At 37.2% G+C, this 14,129-nt stretch overlaps 1 protein-coding gene across 1 annotated transcript in view; it reads left to right on the forward strand.

Moving 5' to 3' along the window:
• The window catches only part of LOC122796913 (aryl hydrocarbon receptor repressor-like), a 733,267-nt gene that overhangs the window by 241,369 nt on the left and 477,769 nt on the right, over nt 1-14,129 (forward strand). The gene's annotated exons all lie outside the window — the stretch shown is intronic.

The following is a 14,129-nucleotide window of genomic DNA, read 5'->3' on the forward strand; positions in this document are numbered from 1 at the left end:
TTTCACATTGGATTTGTGGAGTGCTGGTGCTTTTGCAGTCTTTTTGGAGCAGACTGTTTGGATTGGTTTCGTTTTTAGTTGTTGGCTGTTCCAGTAATTGATTTTTTCGTGGTTGTACTGGGAATATGGACTCACTTGACGAGTTACCTTCAATATTTTCCCCTAGAAGAGACGAAATTAGGGGACTTCAGTACGAAATGGCGATAATGCGAGGAGAACTTACAAGGTTGATTGACCTGATGACACAACCTAACCCTATAGTTGGAAACGGCAGGTCCGTGACGTCGACGCATTGTGAGGGCCGCAATGGAGTCCAGAAGGATAGTAGGAGCGTCCGGATGAGTCGAGAAGATTTGGAGATTCCAGCCTCTCATGGATCCCGACCGGTGGACAATTCCCTGTCAAGAAATGTGTCTGGAGTCGAAGGAAACGGATCGGAGGTGGATTTTAATAAATCAGGGGCGCGACCGAAAAGAACTGTTCCCAAGAAAACGTATGCGTTTTCGGCGCTTGAAAAGGGTACAGGTACTGTAAAACAGCCCATAGTACATCAACCCTTTAGAGTTAAAGGGCAGGCGGAATACAATAATTTTTTAGAGGGTCAATTTGACTTCAATGATAATTTGAAGCCAGCGGATGATAATAATTTCAGTAATGATGTGGTTGGAAGTGAGAAATGTACACTTAAAGACCTTATAGTTATGTTTGGTAAGAAACTGAAAATGCTTAAGACTCTGCAGTTGGACAATAATTATTTAAAGAAGTGTTTGGACAGTGGAGTTGTCCCAATGGGGCTGCGATTTTTCAAAATCCCTATGGGAATCGTAATGGACGAAAATAATAAAAGAGAATGTAACAAAATGTTTGATGGGTTTGGTTTCACTTTCATGAAGTTTATCATGGGGTGTAACGATAATAGAATATGCATGTTATTGGCCGAAATGGATGAGTTAAACAACAGTATAGTACATGATGTATTGTTTGATGAATATGAAATTTTATATGACACACAATTCAACTGGGTAGGAAGCGTGACAACTAAACAGTTTGAAAGGAAGTGTAGGAAATTAAAAAGAGATTTAGAACAATACAACAAAGGAGAAGCATACAGATGGGAAAAGGATATGGTTAAGAAAGAGTATAAACTGTATAACAATGTTAAAAGTAGACACCAGGGTAGAACGAATGGTAGGGAAGATCACATTTACAACAATCATATTTACAACACTTATGATGCCTACAAACAGAAAAGTAGGGTTAGGTACAACAACCGAGCCCCTAACAGTTATAATAATAACAATGATTTTTTAGGGGGAGAAATGGATTGGGAAGATCATCAAACAAGACATTTCAGATCAGGGGGGGAGTTTCATCTAAGGGGAAGGGCAACAAAGTAACTACATATCCCCGGGAAGTAATAATAAATTAGATTATTAAGGTAGATGATGTTACTAGTTCTTATGACAACTTTTTCATTCATAATTACACTGATGTGACCCTTAAGAAGGAACATTTCACACTTCTGTCTAAGGGAATGAAATTTATTCCTAGTGTAAAATTTAATGTGGCTGACAGTGTAATAGATGTTAAGAAGTATATTAGGAAATTAAATTTGAGAGTTAAATTTGATGGTACCACGTATAAGGAAAAAAATTAATTTCAAAGTAAAAGCACGTACACACCACCATTAAACCATTTATTAGACACTTTTGAGAAAATGGTTTTGGAGGATATATATAGGTATAGTAAAAAGAATTATTCTGTCAGGTTTAATTTAACAAAGGAAGAATCGGGTGTACTGAGAGAACTACAAGAGAATGAGGGTATCCGAGTTATGAAACCTGATAAGGGGGGTGGGGTGGTGCTGTATCCCACCCAAGAATATAGGAATAAAATCAGTAGTATTTTATTACATTCTGGAAAGTACATTGTATCCTCTGTTAATGAGGTTAACATAGGGTACCATAAAATAGATATACACTTGGAAGATTTACTGATGGAAGGCAGGATTGATACTAATTTAAATCAATTTCTCAAGGTAAAATCTCCTATTATTAGTACCATTGTGGGCATTCCCAAAGTCCATAAAGATCCGAGGGATCCTCCCTTTAGGCCCATTATTTCTGGGAGCCAGTCCAAGACCTTTCCATTCGGGAAGGTCATAGATAAATGGTTGAAACCTATTCTAAAGAAAATTCCACATTTGGTTTTGGATTCATGGGACTTTCTTGGTAGGCTGGAACCCAGATTAGCTCAAGGGGTAAAATGGTTGGTAACCATGGATGTTGTAGACCTTTTTTCAAATATACCTAGAGAGGAAGGTATGCAAAGATTGCAGGAGAGTATAGTGTGGTCCAATTCTGTCTCTTGGGACAAAACACTATTGATTATGGAATTTATGGAAGAGGTATTGGCCCACAATTATATTTGGTATGAAGGGGAATACTATAAACAGTGTAAGGGTGTGACTATGGGGGCAGCGTGTGCCCCCATTTATGCAAACCTGGTAGTTTATGACTGGGAGAAGGAATATATTATCAATAACCATTGGTACAAATATATATCTTGCTATTTTCGTTTTTTAGATGATATTTTTATTCTGTGGAAGGGAGATCTCAACCATTTAGAAATGTTTAATGACTATTTAAACACCTGTAGTGAACATTTCAAGTTTACTATGAACAAACATGAAGATACTATATCATATTTAGATGTCCAAATAACATTGAAGGAAGGAAAATTTAAGTCCAATATATACAGGAAGAACACATTCAGTAATTCCTACCTACATTTTTCGAGCAATCATCCCTGGGCCCAGAAAAAGAATATTATTAAGGGACAGTGTATACGGGCGGCAAGGATGACTTCTGAAGTGGAGGATGTGGATAGAGAATTTGCAAAAATAGCATCTTTTTTTATGGAAATGGGATACCCGAGAGATATGATAGAAGATGTTACAGGGTACTTTAGAGAACAATGGGGAATAAAATATAAACCCTTATTAGGTGTGGGTCTAGGAATAGGACCAGACAGAGAAGGAAATTGTAACAATAAAGAAGAAACATTAAATAAGTATGGTATGGCATGTGTTCTACAACATAACAATTTTAGCAGAGATATTAGGAAAATTATTCATCATAGCTGGAATACTTTGAAAGTAGATGATAGAATTTACAAAATAGTGGGGCAGGAGCCACATTTTGTCCTTAGGAGGGGGAATAATATGAAGGCATTGTTGGAAAGGAAAATTGTTAAGAAATCAGATTTATTAGAGAGATGTGGTACCACTAAATGTGGTACTTGCAAACAATGCAAGTATATTACGGAAAATAAGGAAACTACGTTGTTTAATTATAACAAAACTAGAATATATTATCAGAAGGGGAATTGTAGGACAACCAACCTGGTATATTTGGCTACCTGCACAGAGTGTCCATGCTTTTATGTAGGGAAGACCACCCGTTGTTTAAGGAATAAGATCTACGACCATATGTACAGTATCAAGAAGGAGGATAGTAACAATGCCCTTTGGAAACATCTTAAAGACAATGAAATATGTTCCAGGTTTAAATTTGGAATTTTGGAAGTAGTAAAAATGAACATAAGGGGTGGGGATATAAAAAAGAAAGTTAGTGACAAGGAGGTTAGGTGGCAAATTAAATTGAACGCGTCCGTATATCCTGGAATCAACGAACACGTATCAATTAAACCCATTTTAGACACTTAGAACATATGTAAGATGAATTTATATCATCTTTCTTTATATGACAGGAATTTTTAATCAATTTTTAAATAACATTCAAGTAATTTTTCATGACATTTTTTATGAAATTTTTAAGTATTTTTAATAATATTCAATAATTGTTATGCATGTATTCATATGGTTTTTACTAAGGGAAGGAATGTAATAATAAATGTAAAAACAAATGGAAATATATGTAACATACATTTATTTTTGATGAAGGAACTTTTATTTGCACTAGCACTTTAAAAACCAATAGTAGAAATGTCATGTGAAGTTGTATAAGTTTATAAGGTGAACATTTGGATCAAGAAAGTTAGTTCTGATGAAGTCTTAACCAGATGAAAGCGCTTAACTTTTTAACTTGTGTGTGTTAATAAAGGAAATACGTTTCACATTGGATTTGTGGAGTGCTGGTGCTTTTGGAGTCTTTTTGGAGCAGACTGTTTGGATTGGTTTCGTTTTTAAATATATATATACATATATATTATGGACATGTTCAATATATGTGCTCGCCCAAACCATAGAGCTGTATGACTACCTACAGTGACAGTAAAGGCCAGACACTAAAGGAATAAAGAACTTTTTTCAAACAGGGTTCTAAACTGCACCTTCAGAATTCTCAAAAATAAAATAAACCAACAATGAGAATCTATATATATTAAGAAGCTGAGAGAGTAATTCAAAGGATATTTCTTATGTCTTTCACTTGCTGGATCACTGCACCAATTAGCTGCCTATGCTTTCAGAAAGATAACTAGCTCTATAACTGCAACATGTAGTGTGAAACTTGATGAAAATCATTTACATTTGTAAGTTTGGCTCTGGGCTAAGACATCGCCCAGGTACTGGTTATATTCTGACACCAAAAAAAAGAAAAAAATACTTGTTTTGAATTTAGTGACAGAGCAAAACTGGCCAGATCCCTTTCTTGGTTTCCATATGGTCAGCTTCAGCACATCACAGAATCTGTGTTTAATACAATGCAAAAGTGATATTTATTGTGCACTTCCATTTCATGGTTTTGTAACTTTACCTCACAGACAGACTGAAATAATGGAATAATTCAAGAGTTCTACAAGAAGTTTGGCTTTAAGCTCATCTTCATGCTGTAAATTACAAATTCAGTTAAAGATCTATCGGATAGACTGCTGACTGCAAGAACAAAGCCCTCCCTGTGACGCAGGCAACTTGAGAACTGATTAGTGATTCAGGTGTTAGGAGAAGCTAATAAGGGAGGCTCACCCATTGTAGAAGGCACCAGTCTGGCTTACTGCAGCACCAACACCAGCCACGGAGAAAGCGGTCTGTGGCATGTAGTATATGGTGCAAGGATGCAGGCCTTTCCCTGACAAAATTTGCCCATGCTGCATTCTTCATGCTGTGTGAGTATGTGTATGTAAATGAGCATGGTCCTATGGGGAGTTATAGTCAGCCCTCACATCTGCAAGATTCCAGATAAATTGCTAGGGGAGGAATTAGGACTACAAAAACAGAACTTCCATGATGGCTTCCAGTCAATGGCCAAGCCACAGTCAGCTATCACCCTGGCAATAGGAAACAAAGGCTTGTAATCACACCAGGCTTGGATGGTTGGCAGATATGAGGCTAGAAAAAAGGGGTAAAGGGTCAAAGCCAAAAATTGTCAGAGAAGAGCCTTTCAGCTTTTGTTTAATAGTTTTATTATTTTCAGTGTATTTGATTATGTGGTATTCATATTTCTGTCAGCAGCTAATCAATGGACTGGAGGTGTTGGTGTCCTATTGTACTTACCCCCAGCTAATCAAATCAAGTAAAAAAAAACAGTTTATGCATAAAACTGATCCCTTTGCGTTGTTGAGGTTTGTCTATATGGTCTATTCGGAATGTCACTGCTGTGCTATTAATTGTTTACACCACAGATGTTTCTACAGCATGCTTGTTTACAAATCAAACGTGTATCAAATTAATATGATCTAAACAGTATCAATTAATCAGTTAACATCACCTAATAATGGAGTTGTTGTATTTATGATATATAAAATAAGTCAAACAAGTTTAGTTTAAATCTTCTTATAAATCGTTGCAGTTTAAATGCATGTTGGTAGTGTTCTTTAATTTGGCAGTCTAGAAGGAAATATTCTTTCTTGTCTCCTAGTGGGTCTAAAGTAAGTATTTAAATGTAGGTCTGGTTAATACCAGAAACACATAGAACCAAACAAAATATTTGCTTTAAAAAGGTGTGCCTGTCTTTAGTCTAGATGAAATAAGTTTGCCTCCAAAATATGCAGTAAATGTTGTTACAAATGTCAATTAAGATAAAGTATACTTCAAGAAGTGGTGTGAGTCTAAATTAATTTGTAAGAAAATTTTACCTCTTGTAACTTTGAATAAATGTTATTTAAGCAACATTGTAGACTTGAGGTAGTTTTGTGTACACTTTATAAGTTAATAGTGACCTATTTAAATGTGAAGAAGGGATGTGAAATGCAAATAGTCAAACATTGTAAAGGCACTGATCATCTGAGAATTTTGCAGAACTTTCCTTTCTCTTAGTGCCCTTAATACATGCCATTTCCATATTAATTTGTATATTTTGATGATACAGCAGTTAATTTTGCTACCTCCCACCACTTGGTTTTCCAGTATGGCACCCAAGTGGGAAATGGGATGCCTTCTGTGCAGAGTGTACAAGTTCTCTCTCTGTGTCTACTGGAGTTTTAAAAAAGGCATTCCATTTTCATCCCATATCCCGAAGACATGCAGGAAAATTGCTGATCCTCTGAAATGCCCATATGTATTGCATACTCACTGTGTGTGTGTGTGTGTGTGTGTGTGTGTGTGTGTGTGTGTGTGTGTGTGTGTGTGTGTGTGTGTGTGTGTGTGTGTGTGTGTGTGTGTGTGTGTGTGTGTGTGTGTGTGTGTGTGTGTGTGTGTGTGTTTTATATGTATGTGTGTGTGTGTGTGTGTGTGTGTGTGTGTGTGTGTGTGTGTGTGTGTGTGTGTTATTTGCATGAACCTCTCTGCTTTGTACCCACGGACTATTGGGAGAGGTACAGACTCGCAGTTATCCTGAAATGTATCCAATGTTTAACACCGGATGAAGAAATGAATGCATATTTCTAGTATTTGACTATAGTGTGCCCTGTAATATGTAAGAGATCGCTTGCTGGCTCTCATGATTTTGATAAGTGTTATATCTATTTAAGCAAAATTTCACGGGCAGCTTGTGTGTTATGCATAAGCTGAGGGTTGAGAGCTGATTGAAAATCTGTCAGAGCTGGTTGAAGCCTACATAATGTTTGAGGTTAACAGGATACCTTTGCTTTCTTTGACACCATTTGATCAGAACTTCTACATCCCATGCATGAGCTATCTGATCATAATCCAAGCCAGCTGCTGTTAATGGGGTCCCTATTATTTTAGCAAATGCAATACATTGCGAACGCTGTTTAGTCGAACGCCATTACTTGAAATGGCAATATACCAAAAGCAGGGAATAGCAATTTTTTTTCCTAGGGAAAAAAATCACTAGGCCATTTTTGGGACTTTGCCATTTCCTCCACTGTGGTACGATCTCGGAGTTGGTATATTTAAGTAGGGGGGGGTGTGGAGAGAAGGCCCCCACTTTATTTTGTGTTTTGATTTTTTTTTTTTTTGTACAGATCAGCGATTTTTTTTCACTGAGAAAAAAATTGCTGATGCGTGTGTTCAACATTTTGGGTTTTCGGGGATTCTGGGTCGATTATATAGCATTCACAATTCATTGTGTTCGCTTATATAATATAGACCCCTGTTAATGGTATCACCTGGCATTGGAGGTACCACATGATTGATAAACATATGCTGGTATCCACTGCAGTTCCTTCACAGAAAATGGAATCAGAGGGAAAGTATAATTTAGGGACTGGGCACTCAGGCTATGAAGACTCTGGATACCATTGTATTCTTCCCATGTAAGCCTGGCAAGGAGTAGTGTAAGAGTGGATGGAGACATATATTTCAGGCAGTTAATAAGTCCTTGTTGTAACTTATTTTTGTATAGACAATATGAAAAAAAGTAGTCCTTAATCAATTTTACCCTATCCCAACAAAGGGAAAATAATAGAGGATCATGTGTTTAGGGTACTTCTCAGCATTGCATCTGTCTAACAAGAAAGTAAGCCTAATTTCTGGTAGTTTCACAGAAATATCCAATTTGCAAAAGGAGAGGCGAAATTTTAGTATGGCTATTGCAGGGAATCAAAGACTGGGCTTGTGCCAGATAGGTAAGGCTGATATTAGGGTCAGGTAGAGAAAAAATAGAGCCTAACATTTGCAAAACCTTGCATGAGTAGAAGAATGTACAAATGAGAAGGAAATTATTTGTAAAGACAGTTTCCTACTTGTAATTTTGTGTGTGTTTTCAATAACATTATTAAAACTGTAATGGAAATAGGACAGCTTTATATTTCGTATTACCAACAAATCAGTGTGCATAACAAAAGCACAAAGAGAGCAGTCAACATTTTTAAATGTGTTTGTTAACCAGGTAAGCCAATGGACAAAGACTCCTTTTTCAGGGTTGACCCAAGTGACTTGCCACACAGTAAGCAAATGGTGGTGGAAGGAAGGATTCAAACATCTTAAACATCGTTGTCTTTATGGACTTGTTGACATTTCACAGGTCAATGATAGGCCTCCTCTGTTTTTATTTTCCGGAATAAAAAAAAAAAAACTCAAAAAGCCACTGCATATTTCCACAGGGAGAGTGTCTGACTAGCTCATGAAAAGTTTCTGAGTCAGTGAAAAAACTACTTGAAAAAAGAATTTGAGGTATCTGGCCACGGAAGTCTGTAGGGTTTACAAAATGTTAGGAATAGAACAGAAATATCGGAATTAAATTGGATTATCAGAATGACAGCTAATATGGAGAGAGGGTTGAATGACAAAGTTTCTATTAAACCTGTCCTGAAGGCCAGACAAATGTCTAGATAAGGAGTTTTTATATATGCATATTCTATATCCATTTTTATATGTATTTTTTGTTTGTATAGTTTATTGTTTATATTTTATTATTTTTGTGTGTTTTTTGTGTGTTTTATGTGATAAATATATGATGTAATATATTTTTAAAAAGTATTGTTATTTAAATACTCAGTCATTTCTGTAATTGTATTGGTTGCATGTTCTTTAAATATTGAAGTGTCAGGATGTGAATATGTCTGATGAAGCAGTCTTAGTAACTGCAAAAGCACTCACAATAAAGAAATATTTTTTATGTGGCTGTCTTTTGCCCTGGTTTGGTTCTGTTTTGATCTTTGGAATTTGTTTGATTTTTTTCTGGAGTGGACCACACATCCTACCCATTCTCAGTGGTTATTTGGTTTACAAAATTATGTTTAAGACCTGTGAAATTAACTTCTCTTACTTATCTGTCTGTGGTCATAAGCAGTTATAATATACTAGTTCTTTGAAATGCCTTCCTACTTTTGGTTGAGAATTTGGAACAGAAGGGGAAGAAGGTAACGGAGCTAGAAGTAAATAGCATTTCCTGTTCAGTGACTTTATGGGGCTAATTCTAACCCCCTCCCCATAGTTGCTGCTGCTGCTCTTTGCATCACATCTGCTCATTTCTTGTTTGCTGCCCAGATGGGTACATTCTGTACAAGGGCCAAGATATAGAAAGGCAATTCTTACTGAATTTGGGAAGAGAAGAAAGAAAAAAAATTTACATTTGTTAAAATTGTTTTTTTCCTTTGCCTTCATTGTTTTTACTATTATGTTCAGAGGGGAGAGAAAAAAAAGAATGTGATCCAAAAGAATGTGATCCAAAAGGGCATCTAGAAATTAATGCCTAACATCTTCTGATAAAGACTCTCTTTAACATGGCAACTCTAAAGCTGGTATCTATATAGTCATAAGCAAAGTAGATCGCATATAAGCTTGCCTTTTATATAATTAGAATCAAGTTAATAATTTTCCACTATAGAGAAGATTACACTAAATCCACCATTCCATTAAAGATCTCACTCTTGTGTAGTATCATTTGAGCCCAATATCTTATGACCCTGATAACTAAATTTGTTGCAATACTGAATCAGTTTCCTTAATGTGAAAGACAAAAGGGCTTCTGTGAAACCCTGGGCCAAATCACTGGCAGAAGGAAGCAGGGGGTGCACTCAAGGAGGCATACGTCCCCCTTATGTATAGAATGCTGCTGAGTCTACATTAATAGCATGCCCCTGGTCTTGGAGGCTGTGTCTGGAAAGAGATATTAACCCTGATATTGAAGTACACAGGGGAATCTAGACATAACTGCAGAGAGGTTCTGCACAGAACTTTTAAAAGAGGGAGTGTAATGAGGCAAATAGAATAGCGAGAGACAAGAACAAAAGGTAAAACTGAGAATGAAAGACAGGTAGGCAGGAGGCAAATAGTGAAGCACTGAACTGATGGTGCAAAGTATTATTTCACAAAAATTGATATTGAACCAGGAAGCATTAACGTGTGCAATAGGGCATTGGACAAGTAGAAGTTATATCCAGGCTTTTGTGGACAAAACGATGGCTATATTAGAGATTCTGTGCCACGCCAATAAATAATCTAATTTCTCTAAACTCCAGTGAATCAAAAATATTATGATCATCTCCATACCTCTCAACTGTCCAGATTTTCGCAGAATGTCCAGATTTTTGTCTCATATTTTTGGTCTGTTCCCCATAAAATTTGTGGTTTTCTGGCAAATCACTGAAATGATCTAAGGGTTGAAATCACTAAATAATGCCATACATTTGAGTTTCAGACTTCACACCCTTCAGAAAATGTATGTTAAAAGAAACCATGTTACTCTAACAACTTTCTAAGTTTATAAGAGCTTCTTTTTCTTCTTTCGGCTGCTCCCATTAGGGGTTGCCACAGCAGATCAACTGTTTCCATTTCTTCCTGTCCTCTGCATATTGCTCTGTCATACCAACCACGTGCATGTCCTCTCTCACCACATCCATAAACCTTATCTTAGGCCTTCCTTTTTTCCTGTTACCTGGCAGCTTCATCCTTAGCATCCTTTTCCCAATATACTCTGCATCCCTCCTCAGCACATGTCCAAACCAAAGTAATCTTGCCTCTCTGGCTTTGTCTCCAAACCTTCCAACCTGGGCTGACCCTCTAATATACTTATTCCTAATCCTGTCCATCCTCGTCATACCCAGTGCAATTCTTAACATCTTCAACTCTGCCACGTCAAGCTCTGTCTCCTGCCTTTTTGTCAATGCCACTGTATCCAGCCCATATAACATAGCTGGTCTCACTACCCTCTTGTAGACCTTCCCTTTCACTCTTACTGGTACTCGTCTGTCACAAATCACTCCTGACACTCTTCTCCACCCACTCCATCCTGCCTGCACTCTCTTCTTCACCTCTCTTCCACACTCACCATTACTCTGAACTGTTGATCCCAAGTACTTAAACTCATCCACCTTCGCCACCTCTACTCCCTGCATCCTCACCATTCCTCTGTCCTCCCTCTCATTCACACACATATATTCTGTCTTAGTCCTGCTGACCTTCATTCCTCTTCTCTCTAGAGCATATCTCCATCTCTCCATGGTCTTCTCCACCTGTTCCCTACTCTCACTACAGATCACAATGTCATCTGCAAACATCATAGTCCATGGGGCCTCCTGTCTAATCTTGTCTGTCAACCTGTCCATCACCATTGCAAATAAGAAAGGGCTCAGAGCTGATCCTTGATGTAATCCCACCTCCACCTTAAATGCATCTGTCACTCCCACCACAGACCTCACCACTGTCACACTACCCTCATACATATCCTGTAGCACTCTTACATACTTCTCTGACACTCCTGACTTCCTCATACAGTACCACAACTCCTCTCTAGGCACCCTGTCATATGCTTTCTCTCAGTCCACAAAGACACAATGCAACTCCTTCTGACCTTCTCTGTACTTCTCCATCAACACTCTCAGAGCAAACATCGCATCCGTAGTGCTCTTAAGAGCAATATTTAAAATGTGTCCCTATTTTTTTCTCTTGTCCCCCCATTTTGCCCAGATTTTTGTTGTAAGAGGTTGAGAAGTATGGTCATCTCACTCTTTGTTTTCTATGAAGCAATTCCCCTCCCATGTCCAGTCTATTTATGGACTTAATGTAATCAAATCAGCTTGGGAAAAGAGGTAAGCCCTGGTACAATTGACCTTATTAGATGATGTTGCACTTCTCTTGAGTATTCAAGCACTTGGCTGCTTCTGAAATGGTAGGATATCATGCTGGGGTTAGCTGTGTAATGTGGAAAACTCCAACAACTTAGAATTGCATCTTCTCATCATTGTGTTTTCATAAACTTTCACAGAAAGGTAACTAACCTTAGCCTTTGGCAACCAGACTCTCAAATTCCTATGGCATACAGTTCCTGCTATGTGATGATTTCTCAGCATGGCTATAGTAAGCTGATAGCATAATGGCTATAGACAGGAAAAATGAAATTGAGAGGAGAGTTTAGCAGCATATTTCTAGTATATAAGCATGGTTTGTACAGCACTGTATACTAGACACTGATTTGCATTGTTCTAAACATTCTGTGCTGTTTACTCAATATGGATTAGGATTGCCCGATTTGAAGGGGTATTTCAGTACTACATGGTTAAGGCTCCTATACATAACACAAGCAAAAATATTGAATTCAAAGTGGAAAGAGATAATGCTGAAATGGGGGAAGCTGAAGAAACAATGAGAGACTGGGATTTTGGATGCAGACCTTTAAGGAGAATAACAATAATCATGTAGAATATCATATTCATAAAGAAGCAGAAAGTATTGTAGAACTAGGCTAACACGGGAGCGAAGAAAGGAGATGTTACCAGTAGGGATGACTGTGAATATGGATACAGACAACAGGCAAGAGAGGGCTGGAATCTATTGGAGAAAACTGACAAAGGAACAAAAATATTGGGAGCAAATAACTAGAGAGGGAAAGGTAATAAAATGGGAAGATGCCATGAATTTATTTGTACTGCAGGTTAGAGATTGTCTTCGCTATCAAAGAGTGACATCAGAGTATATGGAAAGAGAAAGAAATAGGGAGGTCCTAAATGAAATAGCAGCAGTGGTAGAGTTTTTAGTAGAATCTGGAACAGAAGCTACTGTTAAAAAAGGAATAAATAGTAGAGCATATAAAATATTGCATGATAACTATAATAATCAATCAGAGGAGGTTAGAAAGGACTGGGAAGACAGGTGGGATAAGCAATTCACAAAGAAACAATGGGGGATACTTGTTTGTCTCCCACATGTGCAACAAAATCTAAAAGGTTTAGGATTTTTGCTTGGAAATTTTTTATACCCGAAGTAGACACCAGAGAATTATTCCTCGGGTAGACAACAAATGTTGGAGGAGTGATGGGGAAAATGAGATAATTGGGAACATATTTTCTGGGAGTATAATGAGTTAGCAGACTTTAAAAATTTAGCACCAAAGGGTGGGGAAAAATTTACCAATTTATTGTGGCAACTCCATCCAGTGGAAAAAAATAATAAGCAGACTGGTTTCAGCAAGGTTTAGCCTTCCTCAGTGCAATTTTTCCACTTGCTGGTGATTTTTTTCCCTACCCTTTGGTGCTGGACGTTTTTGTTTTGTGATTTACTGACTTAGTTTGATCTATGCACCAGCCGTACCTGCAGAATCTCCTTGTGTTGAATCAGACTTTAAAGATTCCCTGCAGACTACTTTATCAGAGATATTGGGTGAGCAAATTGGTTTAACTAGGGAAATGATTTTTATGAGCTATGATAGCCTAGACATAGTATGGTCTTTCTGAGCAGTTACTAGAAAATGGAAATCTAAATCTAAATCAACTGTACTAGAAGTAGTGAATATAACAACAGATACAAAACAGCTGGAATTGGAATCTCTAGAAAAGGGTAACAGCAAATTACAAAGGAAAAAAATGAGAACTGTGGGAACAATACATACAAGGCAGGCATGAGGTTTAAAAGAAGGCAGGATTTTAATGAGCTATGTAATATTTGTCTGACAATGATTGGGTAAATTATAAGTGATGTATAATGTTTGCAACTACAATTATGTCAATACGGTCTGTGATATAAAATATTTGCAGCTGGGACTATGTCAATCTGGTTTGTTTTCATTTACATAAATTTATGATTGCCTGTCATAAGGAATAATTTAATAAAGATGCTTCTTGTTAATACATAAATAAATAAAGTTTAAAAGAGATACTAAAATAATGCATACACTTGAGGACATTGAGTGTGCCTAGCTACACCCTTGGCAGAGAATGTACTGAACCAAAACAAAATGTCATATTTTCTTTTGTGCACTTCATATTTTTGGTTGCTGGAATCCCTCGAAAGACTCACGGACAACAAGCAGCAAGTTATGAAGAAAATA

The sequence above is a fragment of the Protopterus annectens genome, chromosome 3.part0 (genome assembly GCF_019279795.1).
Source record: "Protopterus annectens isolate FY-2018-M chromosome 3.part0, PAN1.0, whole genome shotgun sequence".
Classification (NCBI taxonomy): Eukaryota; Metazoa; Chordata; order Ceratodontiformes; family Protopteridae; genus Protopterus; species Protopterus annectens.